Below are 18,847 nucleotides of genomic sequence, written 5' to 3'. Positions count from 1 at the left end.
AGTCGCCCAAAGTTTCCTCGTGAGGAAACTACGGACAACTTCGGAAAACAAAGCGATCCGTGTGCCTGCTCCCAGGAGTTTAGTAAATAACCCCCTTAACGTCATGTAACAAAGGTGGGTGTGGTTATGACATGACCAACGTGGATTTTGCTTCTCTTCCAATAAATATGTCTGACAGGGGGGGGGATATTATGGGGTTTTTTCCAATGAAGGTTCCCAGATGACTGAGGGGCAGATTCATGAAGGATCAAGTTGTTTTTTTCCACAATAATTCATGTTTTCAAGGTTAATTTTTTGGTCAAAAATCCATTGTTCCGGTGAAAAAACACAACAAATTTTTCACGTTTTTTAAAAAAAAAAAAAAAACAAATTTTTCGAGATTTATTATAACCCTACTCTAAAAATAGCTAGAATGACAGAGGTCCCTTAAATCAGTTTTAAATAGTTTTCATGATGTCGAGTTTTTTCAGAGGGTATTGCCCGAAAGTTCAAGGTTTTTTCCGCCAAAAACTCGATCAATTAGAGTTTTTGGGTCGTCAACCCCCGACCTTGCTGATTCATATTTTTCAAGTTCTTAAAGGGATACTGTCATGAAAAAACAAGTTTTTTCTAAAACACATCAGTTAATAGTGCTGCTTCAGCAGAATTCTGCACTGACATTCATTTCTCAAAAGAGCAAACAGATTTTTTTATATTCAATTTTGAAATCAGACATGGGGTAAGATATATTGTCAGTTTCCCAGCTGCCCCAGTCATGTGACATGTGCCTGCACTTTAGGATAGAACTACTTTCTGGCAGGCTGTTATTTCTCCTACTTAATGTAACTGGAGCAGTCTCAGTGGGAGCTGTTATCTTGTTTTAGGGAGCTGCTATCTGGTTACCTTCCCATTGTTCTGTTGTTAGGCTGCTGGGGGGAAAGGGAGGGGGTGATATCACTCCAACTTGCAGTACAGCAGTAACGAGTGGCTGAAGTTCATCAGAGCACAAGTCACATGACTGGGGGCAGCTGGGAAATTGACAATATGCCTAGCCCCATCTCAGATTTCAAAATTGAATATAACAAAATTTGTTTGCCCTTTTGAAAAATGGATTTCAGTGCAGAATTCTGCTGGAGCAGCACTATAAACTGATGTGTTTTGAGAGAAAAAACATGTTTTCCCATGACAGTATCCCTTTAGATAAGAAACCATTTAAGGTATAAAAAAAACTCTAAAATTCATGACATCTATATATAAAGGTAAATATAAAGGTAAAGAAATTTACAGTGTTGTAGTGGTTTTTAAAGTTATAACTAAATGCAATTGTCACTGAAAGCAGTTTATATTGGCTACATTGCTTGTTCTGAATGTAAGTAGCACAATAGCAGCTGATGAACAAACGTGGAGGAAACTGATGAGTGCTACATTGTTTCACCAGTCACAACCAAAGAAAAGAAATAATAACTCATTCTGCTTTCCAGTGCAAATACAGTTACAAATGTATAAATGCTGCTTCCATTGCGCAATAAAAATGTTTTGGGGTAAGATTCCCTTTAAGCAGCTAAACTGCAGCAGAATAAGTAGCACAGCAAAAGTAGTCCCTTATCAACGAACCGCTATGGTATTATGGCACAATGGCAAAGCTACTTGTACCCTCAGAGCGAGTGTTCGGGCAGCTGAACTCATATCCCAGTCCCTTCTATCTACACACAGACACACGTGACGTTTCCTGCATGCCTTCTGCTTCAGTTCCGCCAGGTTCTTGCAGGCAATCCCGTACTTCTGCTCGATGTGTAATGTCCTGGTTTGTAACACCGGATCTTTTTTCTCGGCGGAGGTACAGCTACTATACCATTCTTATCTCCTGACACGCATGCTCACTCCTTCCCTGCGCTCTGCCGCATAACCAAGCGCTCCGGTTCGCAGCCGAACTCCATCTCCCAGAATGCTTTGCTTCAAGTCATTTTGCGCTTGCGCAGTACTTGGGTTGTTGTCAAGCGGTGGTTATGGAGATGGGAGAGAAGGAGCGGTGGAACGGGGGCCGGTTCTGTGTATCGCCTCTGGGACTCGGCCGCTGATATTTTGTGCAGCGATTAAAACTCAGGCCTTGCGACAGAAAGTCCGTCAGGCCTTAGGAGCGGTGAAGTTTGTTTTGTGCTGTGAATAACTCTGCTTGAACCGGGGGGATTATTGCGTGACCTGAAGGAGTTCCCGGCATTCGCCGCTTCCTGTCTCGTAGCGTCAAGGGCTTTAGAGTCCGGGTAAGTGATTTGGGCTGAGGGCGCGCACAGTTGCCTTTATGTCGGTTCCAGCAGGTTCCATGGGGCTGTGGGGCGTTACCTGCTGCTGCTGCTGCTGCCCATCACTTTTCATGCCTTAATACATAGCGAACAGTTCCCTTTGCCGGAACACTGGGCTCCTCCACTTCCACACAGGCCATTGATAGGGGAACTAGCGGTACATGAACATTTCATAGAAGCTTCATCATCACACAAATAACATGTTTTTTTAATATCAATTAAAAATTCTAAACCATTTCTGAAATATTCGAATTCCTTTTCAGTCTCCTCCTCTCAGCATCTGCCTCTTCATTGTTTCTTCATGCAGGAGTTGTGAGTGTGAGTGTGAAGGACATCTCAATCCAACATCTCTTATAGGAGGCTCCTTTTGTCTAGAACATGTGTTACAGCTCACACTATTTGTTTGAAGTGGAATTAGTGATTTGAATCAATTCTAACACATCTGATCACAAAGGGAACCCCCCTATAAGATCTATTGGATGTAACTGTCAGTGATTATCTGACACCCAACTGCTGCATGAAGAGAGAATGAAGAGAAACAGATGCTGAGAGAGGGATAGTGAGGATAAACTTTATTTCAGAAACGATATAGAATTTTTAATTGATTGTATTTACCAAGTTTCAGTACGATGAAGCTTATATTAATAATTAATTTATATTCATTTTCGCGATAGTTCCCCTTTAAAATCTTCATTGTCTTTATTTGTACGTGACAATGTTAAGATTGGAGAAACGTCTTCATTTTGATAAAACCTGAATACCCCTGCCTATATATATATATATATATATATATATATATATATATATATATAATATATATATATATATATATTAGGAATGCACCAAATCCACTATTTGGGATTCGTCACAAACTAAGTTTTTTTTTCCTTGGAAATGAAAAGTCACGTGATATCCCTACCCGCCCCTAATTTACATATGCAAATTTGGTTCGGCTAGGCCCAAGGATTTTGGGGAATCCAAATCCTGCTGAAAAAGGCTGAATGACAAACCGCATCCTGGATTCGGTGCATCCCTAATATATATATACAATACTCGTAAGCCATCAATGTCCTGTAAACTTTGACTTTATAAAGTGAGCTGTGTGATGTCATCAGTGTCGGACTGGCCCCGGCGGGAAACCGGGAAAAAACCCGTGGGCCCCGACCCTCATGGGCCCTGCCGGGCCAGACCCCTCTTCTGATATAGGAATTCTAAAAAAAAAAAAAAGTTTTCTTTCGGCGCAGCGCATGTGCCTGCTGTTCGCGCATGCGCGCTGTGTGCGCATTCATGCGTGTGGCCCGATCGGCACCTCACAGTAGGGGGGCCAGAGGGGGCCCTGGACAGAGGTCCCGGTGGCCCCAGGGCCCCCCAGTCCGACCCTGGATGTCATCAGTCATGCTTAGTGAAGTCATTTGCATCAAGTGACTCTCCATAACTTGTTTATTAAGAAATAATTCTGCCTTCAGCCTCATACTTTTGTAAAGTGGTGGAATTATTCTGTGACTTCCAGTACCCTAATTGTGTTTAGTAGGGATGCACCGAATCCGGATTTGGTCAGGATTGGGCCTTTTTAAGCAGGATTCGGATTCGGTCGAAATCCTTGTGCATGGCCCAACCAAATCCTAATTTGCATATGTAAATTAGATGTGGGAAGGGAAATCACGTGAATTTTTGTCACAAAACAAGGAAGTAAAAAAACATTTCCCCCACCTTTTCCTTACCCTCCCCTAATTTGAATATGCAGATTCGGTTCAGTATTCGGCCGAATCTTTCATGAAGGATTCAGGGATTCGGCCGAATCCCAAAAAGTGGATTCGGTGCATCCCTAGTGTTTAGTGATGTCACCCCTAATAAAATAGGATCAGTACAGTTTTCTGCTGATAGGAGCACCGGCTCGGGGTGTCAGGTAAGCAAATATAACCACTTGGTCGATGCCTAACTTGTTGCACCCCCAAGGTAAAATGACTTTACTTCTCCTTGAAGTAGTGACTGTCTATGCCTGTCATCTTTCAGCAGCCCTACAATATAGCTAATAGTTTAACTCCTAGTGACTTAAGTAGTTTAATCCATAGGACAATTTCATTTGCTTTGATTCGTCGGTTACATTTTCATTTATACACAGACAGCGGCCCTGTAGTAAGTGGTAAATACCAGTGTACCATCTCCATTGCACATTTTAATACATATCTGGTTTGGCGCATCAGTATAAAGTACATTCGTTTCTATATCTGGCACTGCTACTGCATTTACCCACCTCTGCCTTTAAGCACTAGCATGACAGGTGCTTATATGATGGGAATGGCAGGCAATTTTAGACATTTTGGGACAACCTTCTAAACTAATAAAGTTGTATCGCCAAACTGCAATAAAACAGAAGAGATTTAGGTCTAATACCCCAACAAAGATTATGATAGACTAGTGGTACAGTACCCTCTGTTTTTTGCTGACCAGTGAAAGCCGCTTAAGATAAGAAAAGATATGGAGCCGTTAAGGTCATGTTTGAGGGCAGTGATATTAATGAGCCCATTATATGGCTACTGCTCTACTGAGGTAACACAGTAAACCATAGGCATATAGTACATTTCTAGATTTATCTGTTTTCAAGCTTTAGCTGAGATGGTTTAAATGCTGTGCTTTGAGTGACATGTGATTGTTTTACCTATAGACCTGCATAATGCCCCACAAGCTTGGATTTGTTGTTGTAAGTTCATCTGGGCATGAAGATGGATTTAGTGCCAAAGAGTTGATGGTCCATGCTCCCACTGTCAGTGGCTGGAGATCTCCAAGGTACAGTCATGTCGTTTTTGCAGTAACTCTTTTCTGTATCCTATTTTTAGTAGGGATGCGCTGAATCCAGGATTTGGTTCGGTTTTCGGCCCGGATATTTCCTTTTTCACCAGGATTCGCCCAAATCCTCGTGCCTGGATGAACCAAATCCTTAAAGGAGACATGCGATATATGAAACCCCTCTAATTTTGTAGGCAATAATGTATACTATATGGGTAAGGATGCACCGAATCCAGGATTCGGTTCGGGATTCGTCCAGGATTTGCCTTTTTCAGCAGGATTCGGATTCTGCTGAATCCTTCTGCCCGGCCGAACTGAATCCGGACCTTAATTTGCTGCAAATTAGGAGTGGGGAGGGAAATCACGTGACTTTTTGTCACAAAACAAGGAAGTAAATTCTTTCCACCCTTAATTTGCATATGCAAATTAGGGTTCGGTTCGGTATTCGGCCGATTCTTTCACAATAGGGACTTTGGTGCATCCCTATATATGGGGCTGGTTTTACTTTTAGTTGTAAATTAATATTGTCTTCAAAATTAGCCCCTTTATTTGAAATCCCCATAGATGTTCTCCTTTTTCAAATAAAGGGTGGGTGTGTCTGTGTCCTAAAGGTCCCTGCCAGAGGCACAGTAAAAGTAGGAGTGGGATAACCAATCACAGCCCTGCAGTCACACAAGCAAAGGCATGCTTCAGTTCCCTATCAGGTCAGCCTAGCTGCTGATTGGTTCCTATCCTACAGTGCAGTGTACAGAGTGCCACAAGCTCCCCTGCACAGCCTGGGAAAGGAGGCAGCAGGAAGTAGAACAGATGGGCAGGACTAGGAGGGTTATTGCAGAATTTTTCAATAAAGTAACCAAAAACACAACTTTTTAAAGAACATTCCTTCTATATCTAAAAGAGTTTAATACACTGGTACATTCTTGTTTTTTTACATAATATGTTTCCTTTAAAATCATGTGACTTTTCGTCACAAAACAAGGAAGTAAAAACATTTTTAAGTGAACTCGCCGATCCTGATTTTTATATGCAAATTAGGATTTGGTTCTGTATTCAGCCGAATCTATCACAAAGGATTCAGGGGGTTTGGCCGAATCCCAAAGTAGTAGATTCAGTGCATCCCTAATTTTTAGCTTCCAGAAAAACACTTATTTCCCTCTACCCTTAGCATATCTGTAAGTGCTCTTCAGCACCTTGTTTTACTTGCTTATTCTGTATAAGTATCTGGAAAAACATTCCTTGCAGCGCCATTCATAGTTTAGTTGCAATCAGTTCAAATGAATGCAAATTTATAAATGATTATAGCCCTGACTTTTGCTCACACACATATATCTGTACCATATTGTACAGTGTGGCTGAAACTGAGGCAAACATCCCATTGTACTAGGGTACATTGAAAATCTACTTATAGTTGCTTAGGCAGCATCAATCTGAAAACAGAATTACGTATGGATTAACCTCATCTGATACAGAGTGTCATCAAAATGTATTAATTCTGTTGTGAGATGATTCCATTGGTTAACTGGATGACCTTGCACCCCCCCCCCCAAATACACATGATCAGATCTGTCTAGATGTCTCCTATTTCTTCTAATAAATGGTTATGCCCTTCATATAGCTGCTTCAAGGCCATATGTATCTATATATATTTCAAGAGGACTAACTGCAAGTAAAATCTGTGGTTAGCCACATCACCCAAGGAGATTTAAAGGGAATGTCAACCAAAACAATTATTTTGCATACTAAAAGAAAACATAATTCTAAGCAACTTTGCAATATACATTCTTGACATTTTTTCTATGGTTTTTAAGTTCTTTGTATATGTATTGCTACTGAAAGCAGTGTTTGTCCCTTTCTATTCTCTGCCCTGATGGCTCAGACTGTTGATACAATGTAAGACAAGACAATCGGAAAGTTGCTTAGAATCATGTTTTCTTTTATTAGGCAAATATTTATTTTGGGTTGACTTGTCCTTTAACTATATAGCTGTGACTTGAATAGTTGGATTGGCAGCTGATGGTGCTCATGGGGGTATTGGTTCTCTCTTTACTCTGTCACAGCAGGCACCTATCTTATCGAGCAGATATTAATGTGATTCTGTAAATCGCATTAAAGGGGTTGTTGACCTTTAAGTTAACTCATGGTATGATGTAGAGATTGATATTCTGAGACAATTTGCAATTGGTTTTCATTTTCTATTAGTTGTTGTTTTTCAGTCATTTAGCTTTTTGTTCGGCAGCTTCCACATTGTAATTTCAGCAAACTGGTTGCTAGGGTCCAAATAACCCTAGCAACCATGCATTGATTTGAATAGGAGACAGGCATATGAAAAGGAGAGGGCCTGAATTGAGAACATTTCTTTTTAGATAACATCAGTTACCCCATTTGAAAACTGGAAAGAGACAGAAGAAAAAGGCAAATAATTCAAAAACTATAAAAAAAAAATAAACTGTGAAGACCAATTAAAAAGTTGCTTAGAATTAGCCATTCTATACCATACTGAAAATAAATTTAAAGGTGAACGACCCCTTTAGTAAAGCATAATGGGAAACTGTGGTTTAATAAGAGTACAGCAGACCATGTGACTAAGGGTGCCTAGTAAGGACCTGCATTTGTCCAGCACTGTCCTTGCTGCCTGCACTTGTGCCAACCATCTGCATAATGAGGGCTCTGGCGAGTAACATTGACATGGCCAGGTTCATACTGTCTGCTATTGTTCCATACAGGGCTCCTCCTTTTTCTGCTTGCTTTGCCTACTCTTGTGTTTTGTAACATTTAATGTGCCCTGACTATTGGTACTGGAAGGGTTGATAATCCAATCGCAGTATGTTTTAAAGGGGTTCTTCGCCTTTAAATTAACTTTTAGTATGATGTAGAGAGAGAGAGAGAGATATTCTGAGACAATTTGCAATTGGTTTTCATTTTTTATTATTGGTGGTTTTTGAGTTATTTAGCTTTTTATTTTGCAATTTTTGCCATCTGGTTGTTAGGGTCCAAATTACCCTAGCAACCATGCACTGATTTGAATAAGAGACTGGAATAGAAGAGGCCTCAATAGAAAGAGGAGTAATAAAAAGTAGCAATAACAATACATTTGTAGCCTTACAGGGCATTTGTTTTTTTTGATGGGGTCAGTGACCCCCATTTGAAAACTAAATAGAGTCAGAAGAAGAAGGCAAATAATAAAAGAGATAAAAGATGCCTAGAATTTGCCATTCTATAACTTGCTAAAAGTTAGCTTAAAGGGGTGGTTCACCTTTTAGTAAACTTTTAGTATGTAATAGAATGACCAATTCTAAGCAACTTTTCCATTGGGTTTCATTCTTTATTTTTTATACTTTCATAATTATTTGCCTTTTTCTCCTTCTCTTTCCAGCTTTCAAATGGGCGCCGCTGACCCCATCTATAAAGCAAATTTCTCATATTTTCTAGTAAGGTCCCCTCAGGTCTGGAACTAGGGGTAGGTAGAGTAGGCACGTGCCTAGAGCGCAAAGCTGGGAGGGCGCCAGGCACGTACCTCCTCTGTTGACTAAGTCCGTTTCCCTTACTTGCCCGACTCTATGCCTTTTTCGCGCTTTGTGCGCACGCGAGCGTAGATTCGCACATGCGCGCGCACACTACACAGGTGCCGAGCCTGCCTAGGGCGTCTGCCCAGCGTGGCCCGGCACTGGGTCCTCTCCTATTAACATTCCCGTTTCTTATTCAAATAAATGCATGGTTGCTACAGAAATTTGGATCCTAGTTACCAGATTATTTATAAGAATGAGAATGATGGAGAATGAAGAGCTGCTAAGTAAAAAAGCTAAATAACTCAAAAACTACAAATAATAAAAAATGAAAACCAATTGCAAATTGTCTCTGAATATCACTCTCTACATCATACTAAAAGTTAACTCAAAGGTGAACAACCCCTTTAAGTTGAAATCCACCCATGTGCACAGTGACAGATGCCATTCATATCCAAGCTAAGAGTGACAGGAATTGCATTAAGTATTATCATTGTTTTTCTGCCACTGTAGAAAATGCTTCCTCTGGTGTTCGCCTCATTCCATCTTTAAAGGAGAACTAAACCCCCCTTTAGCCAAAAGTCCCCACTGGCCCCCCTCCCTGCCTACCCTCTGCACAGTCTTACCCCCGAATTGTGTCCCCTCTAGAAATACTGACCGCACATGCAGAGTCTTCGGGTTTCTTCCCTTCAGCAATTTCCGTTACTGTCGGCGCATGCACAGTTGTCGAGAACCGGAAGATTGCTCCATTTGCGCATGCGCCACTATGGCACTGACATTATGAATAGTGCAGAAGAGCCAAAGATGTTGCCCGTGAGCTCCGCTGCTCTGACTCTGTATGTGCTGTCAGTATTTCTAGAGGGGACACAATTCGGGTAAGACTGTGTAAGGGGCAGGCAGGGAGGGGGGCCAGCGAACGGGGGCCAGTGGGGACTTTTGGCTAAAGGGGGGTTGAGTTCTCCTTATCTCTTGTTTTCATTGCTTATCAATAAACAGATCTTCCATGCAGCAATGTGATAAATGTTTATGAGGAACAAGGTGAAGCAGAGCACACTCTAATATCTTCACAGAGAACGCCTGGTGCACAGGGTAGAGGTACGGCAACCCCCAATATAGTAGAATAAGAAAAACTCTGGCACTCAAGGCAAGTGAAATGCAGGGTTTTCTCTTGCTTTTATTTCTTGTGCAGACGTGCAACGTTTCGGGGTGACCCCCCTTCAAGCATACATACTGACCATAGTGCAAACAATATAAAGAGTGACCAATTAAATTAATTAGCATACACAATTACCAACATTCAGTTTGAAAGGCAAAGCTCTCGACCTTATAGCATGTGACAAAGTTGTTTTTTAAAAAAAACTTTAAAAAACATCACACAATATTACATAAAAACATGTTGTTTAAAACAGCAAAAATTCTGTGAAAAAGTCCACTCTTTATATTGTTTGCACTATGGTCAGTATGTATGCTTGATAAAGGGGGTCACCCCGAAACGTTGCACGTAATTCTGGAGAAAAATACTTCACAGGGGACAGTTCTCCAGCTTCTCCTCAAAAAATATTGAAACTCAGAAACACCTATTTTCCTTCCTTTCACCCTCCCCTAATGAATGTTGATACATAAATGTGAACACTTTGGGGCATATGTATAAAGGTGAAAAAACATCAGCCATCACCACTTTAATGCCATCATACTCAGTGTAAAATCACATGTATTTATCAATCTATGTAATGAGTTACATGAATGTATAGCAGAGGATAGAATTCTAATGTGAAACAAGTTATTATTTTGCAGACGAAAAAAAAAGCTTAGCAGTGCAGCTTTTCATATAATCTTTTACACTGCTTTTAGTAGCGGTATAGGATTCGTTATCACAAAACCCATTATCCAGAATGCTCCTAATTACGAAAAAAGGCTGTCTCCCATAGACTCCATTTTATCCAAATAATCCAAGTTTTTAAAAATGATTTCCTTTTTCTCTGTAATAATAATACAGTACCTTGTACTTGATCCAAACGAAGATCCTTATTGGAAGCAAAATCAACCTATTGGGTTTATTCAATGTTTACATGATTTTATAGTAGACTTAAGGTATAAAGTTCCAAATTACGGAAAGATCTGTTATCCAGAAAACCCCATATCCTTAGTATTCTGGATAATAGGTCCCATACCTATACCATACATTCTTTTCCCCCTGGAATTTGTCCTGTTATGACAGGTGTGTTGAGAGGTACAATGAAATGGCATCATTTTCAGCGCTAGTGTTTTTATTTTGTGTTCTATTTTACACACTGATATAAAAGTACCTCTTAGACATCTATGCTCAAATTCTGATGAATTATTCATTACAGTGATGCTCATGTCACCCTATAGCTGTAGTAGAATAACAATGGATACACTGGGTGCTGTGGGGATTGCAAAGTTCTTAACCTCCTGGTCTTGCCTCAGGTTTGAACCTGATTAATTATTTCCTCCATTCACTAAAGTTGGTTCTATAAAAATGAATATCATCTGATCCTTACAGCAGAAAAGGCCAGATGTAATTGTGAATATTGGTTGCAGGGCAGTTATCAAATGGAGTGGTATTACAAACAGATTATGTTTAATTAATTACCTGGTATGTTAGATTTGCATGCACTTGATTGCAGGTTGAACCGAAACATGTATTAGTGCAAGTAACTTTGTGAATAACATGTAAATGTATACAATTTTGCACCTGTGTAAATGACCTCTATTCTCTTTAACTGTGTGTGTGTATGTACATACACATATGCATATGACTAACTCTAAATTTCCACCCTTTTTCTTTGCAGGCAGTTTCTAGCAAAAACACAGACAAAAAGTCTCCAAAGAAGTTGGAAAATGATGAAAAGGGTCTGATGGAATCTGATGAACAGGAATTCATAAGCAAAACCGACAACATAGCGTCTAATGAAAGCAATGCTGGAAACGTTAATACATGTCCTTCTGCATCCCCCTTTTCTGATTTGAATGAGGTTTCACGTAATGGCTTAACAGATGACCGTGAGGATGGAGTAGGGTTTAGTCACAAAACATCCTCTGAGCCCTCTAAAGTAAGAGAGGTTTATCTGAATGGCAGTCCATTTGTAGATGAAGACAGCAATCAACCGATGCCTCTGGGGCTCTTTTTTGAAAATGCAGATCTAATGCAGGTGAGTTTTCCTTGATGTCTATCAAACATAATTTTATCATCCATCCTAATATATATTAATATTGCATCAGCACATTTATGTAGTTATCTGTGGAGGTTGAGCATTACCAAATGTCCTATGAACCACCAAGCAAATTGACTGGGTCGTACGTGTGCAGTTCTACATAAACACACAGACTGACACACTTAATATGCACTTGCACATCTTATCCAGAAAGAAGCTCACCTGCAAGTATGGCATAGTGCTGATGCTTTAAAGGGGTCGTTCACTTTTGAGTTAACTTTTAGCATGATGTAGAGAGTGATATTCTGAGTCAATTTGCAATTGGTTTTCATGTTTTATTATTTGTGGGTTTCTTTGGAGTTATTTAGCAGCTCTCCTGTTTGCAATTTCAGCAATCTGGTTGCTATGGTCCAAATTACCCTAGCAACCATGCATTGATTTGAATAAGAGACTGGAATATGAATAGAGGTCTGAACAGAAAGATGAGGAATACAAAGTAGCAATAGCAATAAATGTGTAGCCTTATGGAACATTTGTTTTGGATGGGATGGGGTCAATGCCCCCCCCATTTGAAAGCTGGAAAGAGTCAGAAGAAAAAGGCAAATAATTAAAAAACTATAAGAAATAAATAATAAAGACAAATTGTGTTGTCCAATTGTCCATCCTATAGCATACTAAAAGTTAACTTCAAGGTGAACAACAAGATAATCAGTGCCACTGCAAAAAGAAACCAGAAGATAGTAATAAGAAGTATATAGGGACAGAAGTGAGACTATGGTGAGTAGCAGAATGTATAAATGGGAAGAAAAGCAAAATGATTAAAACAAAAGGAGGCTGCAGAAGCTGGAGATTTAGAGAACCACAAGGTGAACCACAGGAAGAGGTAAGAGGTATAGAAATATGGGGGGAAAATGTAAAAATGCATGAAAGAAAGGATATCTGGGATGAAAAATGATGTAAGAGAAGCACATAATAGAAATGCTGGAATTGCAAAGGGATAGTGGAGTGTAGGACAATTGGTCGGAACTCACCCAGACCTTTAGAACTCTCAAGTAGCAGGTGCACGTGCAAAGTTGTCCACTCCAACTGGCTTGAATACTTAAAGTGATACTGACAAATGTTCTACATTAAAAGTTACCTATAGGTCATGTTGATCATTTTTTGCTGATAGTTCTGCTTAATTGTCACTTGAAGTTTCTAAACCTGACTGTTTTGGCAACCTGACTGTCACTTAACCTGTCAGTTTCTAATGCTAACGGACTCCTACTGCACAAATATAGCAGCCCCCTCATAGAAGAACAGGGTATATGGATTTTTTTTATTATTCTATCTATTCAGGCCTCTCCTGTTCATATTCCAGTCTCTTATTCAAATTAATGCATTGTTGCTAAGGTTATTTGGACCCTAGCATAACCCTAGCAACCAGATTGATGAAAGAGAAAACTGGAAAGCTGCTGAATAAAAAGCAAAATAACTCAAAAACCACAAATAATAAAAAATCAAAACCAAATTGTCTCAGAATATCACTCTCGATATCATACTAAAAGTAGCATGCAGTCCTAGCGGCTTCTGTAAATTGTGTTCTATGATGGCAAGTGAGGTTGGGGTTGGCACAGAGCCAATAAAAAAAGCTACAAGATGAGCCTGGCCAAAATGGACTTGAAAGAACGCTGCATGACTGGATCCATTTTTGCCGTGTCCTGTGAAGTTTTAAAATTCGTACAGATGCCAAGGGCTACTTTGGATTCCTTATCCATTTAAATGCAATAATCTATTATTATATATTTTTTTAAATTATTTTTCCCAGTAGTCACTATTTATTTTCACATTTCATGCACATTCATATGATTAAAATGTTTGTGGTTTCTGTTAGGACCTGCTGTGCCTTGTTGTGCTTCGATGCGCAGAAGAGAGTTCAGAAACCTGCATTTTAGAGCAAAGGAAGAGGAGGAAGATGATGATGATGATGACTATGCTGACGGCTTGGTTAATGAAGGAAATATTTAAATAAGGTATGGGTTTTGTTTCATATTTTTGTTGGGCAACTGGCACTGCAGGCACTTCTTATTCATGTAAATGGGAAAGGTGTTTCCTATAGCTGCCACTGGTGTGTTGGTTGGGATCAACCTGAAACACACCTGAAATGAGTGGAAAGTGACTGCAGGAGTCCAGAGCATTTGACGTGATCACAGTGGTGCATTGGGCCACACATTTTTATTTATAGGTCACAAACAAAGATGTGAAAAACACTGTGCTCCTGATACATATACACTATTAATTTGCAGTACACATGTGTTAGGATGACACACAAAGCACTAAGTTCAAAAGGAGGGGGGGTCCTTGCTGCAGGGGGCTACTTGAAAGCCTCCATACTTGCTATAAATGAATCCAAAAAAACACTCCTTAAAAATGTAAAAATGAATACATGAAGTGCCCTTTTTTTTATATATATTTTTTTTTTTTTGGATTTGCATATATTAATTTGAGCAGGACAGGGGAAGCAGGTGGGCTATTCTTGTTCACCTACCTTGAGGCTTGAGCTGAGATTTAATTGATGTATATACTGGACTGCAGGGCCAGACTTCCAATCTGTGAGTTCTGGCAGGCTGCTGTAAGATGCTGGAGACAGCCATTGTTTATTGGGCAGGTGGAAAGCTGAATGAGCTTCTCTGTACTGGGAATGCCAGCAGTGGCTTAACTAGATATTACTGGGCCCCACAGCAAATTATTTTTCAGGCCCCCAAAATGTTTAGAGATTGACTTGTTTCTCCAATATTTATTGAAATTGTATATGAATTAGGGCCTCATGGGGCCCCTATACCTCCTGGGTGCCCCTGCAGCCACAGGGTCTGCTTCCTCTATAGTTACACCCCTGAATGCCAGGGCCTGTTCTGAATCCCAGTCTGGATTTGCTGGCCTGTAGCAAGAAAGGCAGCATTACTGTACTTTGTATGTACCAGATGTATTCACCAGACATGAAATCAAGCTGGCCATTGGCTGCAGACCTGGCCACTACAGATTGAGTTGGTAGCTTATTGGCCTATGTATGAGCCATAACCGGTCTGCCCAGGACCCTTATTGTGATCTGACTGTTGGCCCAGAGGTAAGATGTTTGACTGATTTGGCCTCCCAAGTAGTAGGCCAAATTAGGTTGATCCAAAACAAACCCCCACTTGTTTGGCAACCTAACCAATCAAAGCAAATCATCTAGTGCCTGGTTAACTTAATTGGTGTGAAAGTGCTTGTGTAATTGTGTTAAACCATACATCAAACATATTAAGGCAATTAAAATGATCATTTTCTTTTTCTGTTCTAGGATTCTGCAGAGCCAAGCTTGAATGTGTGTGTCCGGGGGAATCCAGAAGTATAAATATTTGTCCCAATCCTAAACTTCAGAGTCATGTAATAAGACACGAAGAACAATGTTGATTCATTAGAGTCTTTATTAACGTAATATTTTATATTAAACTCAAAATGAAGTAGGCTGTTTAAGCCTAATTTTTCCCCCCCTCCTTGGACCCAACACACTCCCTAGCTAAACCTGACAACTTGCAATGGTTTGTTTCCACAAGGTATTTAGCTGTAAATGTGAGTTGTACAAATCAAAAAAAAGTTTCTGGAGCTGGGAATGGATTTGTGGTATTTTGATGTATAGTAATTTACATTTAATAGGATACATCTAGATCTTCTACAAGTGGTTTATATGCGGTAGATCCTAAACATATCTTAGTGCAGCTTTTTTTCTCTCCTTCGATTGCTTGTGTAAATTGTTTTTATTAAATAATTTGAATTTTAAAAAGCTTTATTCTGAACTGACACCAAATAACACGGTAAGGCATAGATGTAAAATTAAATTTTAAGACAGCACTGTAGAAACACTGGTGCCAAATGAGGTTACATCTAAACGGTTTATTAGTGCATCAAACATGAACTCTCACGTTCCCCTGGACTCACAAGTAACGTAGCAGCTGCATGGACAATGTTTGTATAGAATCTCTTTTCTTCTGAGTATGTTTATAAAACACCAGAAAATATAAGTGCAATTATTCTTACTTGTATCATAACCAAAGATATACAAACTGTTAAGCAAGGAATAAGAGATAAAATTTGAATTTCCCAAAACTTCAGCATTTCTAAAAGAAATCGTACACTTCTAAAAAAAATGGCAATGACAAAATCCAGGAACTCAAGACAGTTCTTAATATCTAAAATGTCAAATATTATAACGCCAGAAATTAATGTGTTAATTTGTAATAGTTTGAAAGTGCCTGAAAATCATTTGTATGTCACTGGCCCTGACAAAAATCAATTACTTAAAGGGGTTGTTCACCTTTAAATTTACTTTTAGTATGATGATATTCTGATACAATTTACTCTTGGTTTACTTTTTTTTTATTATGTTTATAATTTTTAAGTTATTTAGCTTTTTATTCAGCAGTTCTCTACTTTTCTGTTTCAGCAATCTGGTTGCTATTGTCTCAATTACCCTAACAACCATTCATTGATTTGAACATGAGACTGCAGTATGAATTGGAGAAGGCCTGCATAGAAAGATGAGTAATAAAAGTAGCAATGACAATAAATGTGTAGCCTTACAGAGCATTTGATTTTTAGATGGGGTCAGTGACCCCCATTTGAAAATTGTAAAGAGTTAGAGGAAGAGGCCATAATCAAAAAAATACAGAAAAATAACCCAGAAAAAATGAAGGCCAATTCAAATGTTGCTTAGAATTCGCCATTCTATACAATACTAAAATATGATTTAAAGATAATTCACCTTTAAGTTAAGACCCCTCCCAAACGTCACTGCTGTCTCCAGTACAGTCCTGTTTGCTCTACCTGTTCCCAAATAGCAGAGTAGCACAGCAGGGGTTAAGGGTGTAGGCAATTATTTGAAGAGAAGATTGAGTGATGCAAGATGGAGCCAACAACCCCTGCTGTACTCCTCTGTCGTTTGGAAACAGGTAGGGCACAATAGGTAGGGTCCTTACCTAATGAAATGACATTCATATTCCATTCATATTTCCATTTTTCTTTTTAATGGGATATTTTACACACATTTATTTACATGCTTGGTTCATAAACCAGTTTATATACAGGTCCTTTTCAACTTAGGCCTCCAGTTTTGCTTTCTGTAATAATATAAACTATTCTATTATCTACTTACACAATTAGAATATTCTGATTAATGCAAACAGAATGGGGGACTCCTTTCCCAGTCTTGAGATACACTGGAATATAAGGGAAGCGATTAGAAAGATTTATAACAAATCTTTAATGTTGAGTTTATTTGCTGATCAGAATTATAAATATGCACAAAATCTGTTAAGGATCCGTCCTGTGTATTGACAAATAACGTCAGGTAACTTGTAATTGGTATATAAGGGTGTTTTTTGTTAAAGACTGTACTAGTGATTTGGGCTTGTCCTGCATTTCTGGTACATTTCATTTCTTGTAGAGGCCCAAAGGGCACATGTAATTTATGTTGACAACACGCTTTATGACCAAAATAAATATTGATTGTTCTGTACATGTTTCTTACGTTATTTTGATACTTGGCTCATAATCAAATTCTGAATGTAACCGACTTTAAAACATTCATTCAGGAGTGTGTGTGTGTGTGTGTTTGTGTGCGCGCAGTACCGCATAGCCACATGGATTAAAGGAGAAGGAAAGCTACAAAGGCAGTTTATTACCAATAGATTAGCCACAACAGTGCAAGCTAGAACACCATTTTTATTCTTTAGAATGATTTTCCATACCTGAGTAAACAGCTCTAGACACTCTGTTCTCTAGGGTAGCAGCTGCCAAATTAGCTTGGTGTGACATCACTTCCTGCCTGAGTCTCTCCCTGCTTGCTCTGAGTTCAGATTACAGCAGGGAGGGAGGGGGAGAGGAGCAAACTGAGCATGCTCAAGCCCTGGAGGTTTAAGTTGAAAACAGGAAGTCTGATACAGAAGTCCATGTAAATACGATATAAGGAAAGAAATGCAGTGTTTCTTTTGACAGAGGACTCAGAGCAGCATTACTTTGAGTTTGCTAGTGTATTTATATAGACCTTTCTGATAAAGCTTACTTAGTTTTTACCTTTCCTTCTCCTTTAACTGATAGGTCTGCTGTATTCAGAGCAGATTCAAAAGTCTGCTTGTTTCGAAGTGATAAGCCTCGGTTTTGGACTATGCTCACTGCGTTTTGCATTTCCAAGTCCAGAAACCGATGGCTTTCCCCTTCGATATAGGGTTGCCTGCATTGGGCAGCACTTTATATAAGATGGAAGGGCAGGGGTGGCATGTAGGCTTACACTCACCTCCTAACTTGTGTGTCATTCAGACGTGAAAATTAAGAAGCGCGAGGAGGAGCAGCCTACTGCCTGCTCTGAGGCAAGCGGTAAGTACAGGGCTCTGCGGGCTCCTCCTGGCACAGCTTCTGGTACAGTAACTATACGTAAAATATCTCTAACAGCATATAGGTAACACAAAAAACTTCACGGGTAGATTCATTTTAGATATTTGAAAAGGAAAAACACAAAAAGGAGAATGTAATTAAAGGGGTTGTGATATTCTGAGACAATTTGCCATATGTTTAAATTTTTTATTATTTGTGGTTTTTGAGTTATTTAGCTTTTTATTCAACAGCTCTTCAATTTGCATTTTAAGCAATCTGGTAACTAGGGTTCAAATTACCCTGGCAACCATGCATTGATTTGAATAGGAGGCTAGAATATGAATAGGAGAGGCCTGGCTTGAAGAATTAGTAATAAAAAGTAGCAATAACAATAAATTTGTAGCTTTACAGAGCTTTTGCTTTTTAGAAGGGGTCAGCGACGCCCATTTGAAAGCTGCAAGTGTCTAAAGAAAAAGGCAAATAACTGTAAAAAAAATAATAAAAACCAATTAAAAAGTTAATTCAAATTGGCTGTTCTATAACATAATAAAAGTTACATTAAAGGTGAACCACCCCTTTAAATTATCTTAGAGTGCCATTGCTTTTATCAAAGTGACTTTTCCCTTTGCACTTTGCTCCTGGCTATTCTCCATTCACTGCAGCCTCTCACTTCTCTATTCTGAGAACTTTCGATGAGCTTTTGGAAATTCGTTTTTTT

General features: G+C 39.3%; 1 long non-coding RNA gene across 1 annotated transcript; it reads left to right on the top strand.

Annotated features, from left to right (window-relative positions):
• The first annotated feature begins 1,711 nt into the window (after nt 1–1,711).
• Nucleotides 1,712–17,275, top strand: LOC121395576. The gene is made up of 5 exons (XR_005962565.1): nt 1,712–2,240; nt 4,945–5,066; nt 11,383–11,742; nt 13,619–13,757; nt 15,062–17,275. It is a non-coding gene; the product is annotated as an uncharacterized LOC121395576 (long non-coding RNA).
• The last annotated feature ends 1,572 nt before the right edge of the window (nt 17,276–18,847 follow it).

Source organism: Xenopus laevis, chromosome 7L, assembly GCF_017654675.1.
Source record: "Xenopus laevis strain J_2021 chromosome 7L, Xenopus_laevis_v10.1, whole genome shotgun sequence".
NCBI lineage: Eukaryota > Metazoa > Chordata > Amphibia > Anura > Pipidae > Xenopus > Xenopus laevis.
This window is presented reverse-complemented; position numbering and strand designations above follow the sequence as displayed.